Raw genomic sequence first — 5,177 nt, 5'->3', positions numbered from 1 at the left:
GCTCCCTACCCTGGGGCTGCATCCTGTACCTCTCTTCCAGGAACTCATGCTGTTGAGGGTTACCTGCATGAGACCGCTTGCACTTACGCATGTGAAACCTAAAAATACAGAGTAGTTAACACCCAATGAGTCCAACTTTACCAACACGGTAAAAAATAAAAATGTACCAATCAGTGCTTGCCCCTTTCTTCCCCTAGCTTGACAGTTCTGAGATGTTTCTCCTATGTTGCTTCAGAAATTTCAAGTGTTCATGAAGAGATGGAACAACAGAAAATATATTTCATTTTTAGTTTGCAAACTGGCTCCTGTAGGCAAAGGGCAAGGAGAGACCAAACAAAAGGGCCGACATATAGGTAAGTGGCTTGTCTTGGATGGATGCAAGATGGGTGCATCTCTGCTCTCAAATACCAGAATCTTATATAGAGGTCTAAACAGAGTTTAGTCACGTATACCATCCGGATGGTTTCAACACCACATTATGCTCTCAAAGCTGCCTCCTTGGAACAGCTAGTATGGGAATGGTGGGTGAAATGTACATTTCAAGGACAAGGGGGTGGGTAAGGAGCTTCTCATTTCTGAAATGGCAGCTTGCAGGTCAAATGGTGATCATGACCAGCTTTTAATGCAGACATTAATGCACTGCTGGTGGAAGTATAAATTGGGAAATAGTTTGCTAGTCTCCAATAAAAGTAAACAAGTGCATACTTGATGACCGACAATTCCACTCCTTAGCACATAATATTTGCATATAGGCCTTAAGCAATCAATGCTCACAGAATATTACAAGCAGCATTGCTCTTGAATGCAAAATATGGAATCAGTCCAAATGGTCTTCCAAAGAAGAAAGAACAAATATACATCATTGTATAAATATGCACTGGAATATTATGCAAGAGAAAAAATGAAAAAAAAAACAGCTGCATGCATCTGCATTTACAAAGTTCGAAAAAGAGTCACAGAAAAAGACATGCTATAGGATTTGTTTTATATAGCACTAAAAATGATCAAGCTAAATACTAAGTTGTTTATGGGGTAAAATATAAAGCAAAAGCAACAACAAATAATATAAATTTTGGAACCATAAGTACGTCTAGGCTGAAGAAAGAAAGGGGAGATCAGTGAGGAACACACACGGGGCTCGAAGCTGCTAATATTCTATCCTAAATTTGGTGTCAGGCGTGTAAGCACTCATTGATTTGTTATTGGTTAAATTTACAAACTTACCTTTTGTAAGTATGCTGTATTTCATAATAAAAATATGATTGCGAAGAAAAGTAGCTTTAGAAATGCCAGTTTGCTTAGAGGAAGTCTCTGTCAGATGTACACTTGCCTCTCTAGAGCAGAGGAAGTCATTTACAATATTTACAGTCATGTGGATACAACCCACTCTGCGGACCTAAAACTACACTGCACTACAATACCCATCCCCACCTCACCCATGCCCAGCAGTGTCTTCAGAAGTTAGAATAGTGTAGAGTTTCCTTTTCAGCGGGTTAAGAATCCAGCCTTGTCACCGCATGGCTCTGGTTACTGCTGTGGTACAGGTTCAATCCCTTGCCCATCGGGAACATTCCTATGCCACAAGTATGGCAACAACAACAACAACAACAAAAAAAAGTGTACACAAACCTAAGGGAAACTGAAAAATATGCCTTTAGCTGAGAAATAACCCACTACCTTCAGGCTATGGATGTGCATGTGAAAACTCCCTCCTAAAGAGTGTGAGGCCTTGGATGCCTTGTATAGAAAGATCAATGGTAGCTACTGCTTCTTTTTTTGTTTTGTTCTGTTTTTACCCGGGGCCCATGATCAAACCCATGCCAAAACAGCAGCTGCTGCAGTAACAACTAGGGACTCTTAACCTGCTGTGCCACAAGGGAGCTTTGCTACTGCTCTTCCCAGAGAATCTGGCTCCATTCTACCTCTCCCCTCTCCATTGTGAAACTCCTAGGCATCATCTCGTTCCCTCAGTTCGACAGGCTGTCATATACCTGGATTTTACTTCTGGCACTTAAGGTTGAAAATCTGTTTATGTGGTCTGCCTGGCTTCTCTCCAGGATACAACTTCTTATATTATTCCTTTATCTGCATTCCTTGCACCACCCATAAACATGCAATACTTTGGCCCAAGGCCTGAACCTGCCTTGCACTTTCATGAGGGAAAAAAGGGCATATACACCTGCTTTAGCTCAGCTCTTTTAACTACATATTCACATCATTTTTGTGATGCAAAAAACAACTGACTTGGATGAAACTGAGTGCAAATATTGGTCCAACTGTAATATCAAAACAATAAAGTTAATATTAAAACTATAAAGAATTTTTCTAGGATATGTACCTCTAAGTGAGATTACTGGATGAACTAAAAGCAGGAAAATAACTTTAAATTAAATGTATATATTATAACTTTTTCTTGTACAAATCATAATTTCTACAAATCTGTAGCTATTTTATACTTGCAAATAAATGGATATTAAAATTATTTCTTGTATTGAAAAAATAACTAGATCATTTCATATTCACTCTAATAATAGTTCCTAAAATGGGGTTTAAGGTTTGTGATCTTTTTTTAATAGGTTGGGATGTAAACAAAGTCATATCTCTTTTATTTTTCAAATTGATTGCTTAAAATTTCATATGTTCTAATTAGCAGTATGTACAATTTCTCCTTTTAGGGGGGCTTTAGCTTGCATTAACTAAGAAAAAGAGAATTTACTTGGCCCAAAGAAACCAATTCTTCTCCCAGAATCTACCCATACAAAGAGCTTCTAATACTATGGTGTGGTTGCCACAGTTGGACTTTGGTTCTCTGAGGTCTGATGGTACCTTGTCCACTGCTGAGATGAGGCCTTTGGTGATTTGGATCCTTTGTGGGACAAAGGGGTACCCTGGTCTAGGGTTCCAAATTTATCGGTGTGTGTGTGTGTGTGTGTGTGTGTGTGTGTGTGTGTACTTGTGTATATATTCTTAACGTTGCACTCACATTCTCAGCCCTTGTTCTTCAAAGTAAAATGAGACCTCCTCATAAAGGAGCATCTACTTACAATCTTGTGATATAGGGCCAAGACATTTCCTTTGAATAAGACTTCTTATTAGAAATCTCCGGAGTTCCCGTCGTGGCGCAGTGGTTAACGAATCCGACTAGGAACCATGAGGTTGAGGGTTCGGTCCCTGCCCTTGCTCAGTGGGTTAAGGATCTGGCGTTGCCGTGAGCTGTGGTGTAGGTTGCAGACGTGGCTCAGATCCCGCGTTGCTGCGGCTCTGGCGTAGGCCAGTGGCTGCAGCTCCGATTCGACCCCTAGCCTGGGAACCTCCATATGCCGCGGGAGCGGCCCAAAGAAATAGCAAAAAGACAAAAAAAAAAAAAAGAAAGAAAGAAATCTCCTAATATCTTTCATCAATAAATGATTATATTTACTAATATAACATTGTAAGTTAACTGTACTCCAATAAAATTAAAATTTAAAATGATATATAAAGTGTGACAATACAGTAGATATATGAACTAGGAGACTGTGTGTCCCTGCATTTATCTTTCACTTAAGATGACATAACTCATCTCTGGTTAACACAGTAGTCTTACAAATTTTTGGTTTGCATTAGTGTTCATATCACACTTTGCACAAAGTAAGCTTAGTATATGTTTTTAATAAATACTCCTTAGTTTTTTTCAGGCTCGCACCCATGACATATGGAAGTTCCCAGGCTAGGGGTTGAACTGGAGCTACAGCTACCAGCCTATACCACTGCCACAGCAACTCAGGATCCGAGCCACGTCTGCCACCTATACCACGGCTCACGGCAGTGCTGGATCCTTAACCCACTGAGCGAGGCCAGGGATTGAACCCGCATCCTCACAGATTGTTAACGGCTGAGCCACGGAGGGAACTCCGGAAAGACAAGTCTCAAAGTGGAGAAAGAGGTGACTAGCAATGCCAGAGGAGGAAAAGGGGTGAAGGGGGAGGGTCAGTCCTGAGTTGAAGTTTACTAACAGGAATAGAAAAAAAAGGCAATTTTTCTTTTTTTCTTCCATTTTTTTAAATAGTGGTATATGCATAAGATAAAGTTTACCGTTTTAACCATTTATAAGTATACGGTTCAGTGGAATTAAATTCACTCGCAATGATCATCACTATCAATGTCCAGAACTCTTGTAAAACTGAAACTCTAAACCCATTAAGCACTAACTCTACATTCTGTCCCTCCTCCCAGTCCCCCGCAACCATCATTTTACTTTCTGTAAGTTGCTTTTCTTTCCTTTTCTTTCTTTCTTTCTTTCTTTCTTTCTTTCTTTCTTTCTTTCTTTCTTTCTTTCTTTCTTTCTTTCTTTCTTTCTTTCTTTCTCTTTCTTTCTTTCTTTCTTTCTTTCTTTCTTTCTTTCTTTCTTTCTTTCTATCTTTCTATCTTTCTTTCTTTATATTTGGGCTACGCCCATGGCATGTGAAAATTCCTGGGCCAGACATCGAACCCATGCCACAACAGCAACTGGAGCTGCTCTAGTGACAACACCTGACCCTTAACCTGCTAGACCACCGGGGAACTTCCTGTAAATTGATTTTTGAATCATGTTTTTTTTCAAACAGACTGGTCACCCTTAAATGGTGGAATCATTTCAACTCTTCACTCTTTAGTATCATATATCTTGGTGATGTTGTTTCCAAACAGGTGTTTCACTTTTTCTTTTCTTTAAAAAAAAAAATGCATTATACACTTTATTTCTTTCTTTCTCTTTTTAGGGCCACACCTGTGGCGTATGGAAGTTCTCCGGCCATGGGCTGAATTAGAGCTGCAACTGCAGGCATACACCACAGCCACGGCAACGCCAGAACCAAACCACTTCTGCCACCTACACTGCAGCTTGCAGCAACGCCAGATACTTAACCCACTGAGAGAGGCCAGGGATTGAACCTGCATCCTCATGGACACTATGTCAGGTTCTTAACCCACTGAGACACGATGAGCACTGTGCACTTTTTTTACATAATGCTTTTCCAAACTTTTTCTTTTTATGGAGTCACTGTCAAATAAATTATTCAAAGTATAGTCAACTCTAACTTAATCCCAACTAATTTCTCTATTTCTGATCTCCTTTTTTTTTCTTCTTCTTCTTCTTTCAGGGCCGCATCTGTGACATATGGAAGTTCCCAGGCTAGGGGTCAAATCAGAGCTGCAGCTGC

The sequence above is a fragment of the Sus scrofa genome, chromosome X (assembly GCF_054392235.1).
Source record: "Sus scrofa isolate SSC_HxYL_T2T_F1_AM1 chromosome X, Sscrofa_HxYL_maternal_Yorkshire_Landrace_v2.0, whole genome shotgun sequence".
In the NCBI taxonomy this organism is placed as follows: Eukaryota; Metazoa; Chordata; class Mammalia; order Artiodactyla; family Suidae; genus Sus; species Sus scrofa.
Note: the sequence above shows the minus strand (reverse complement) of the source record.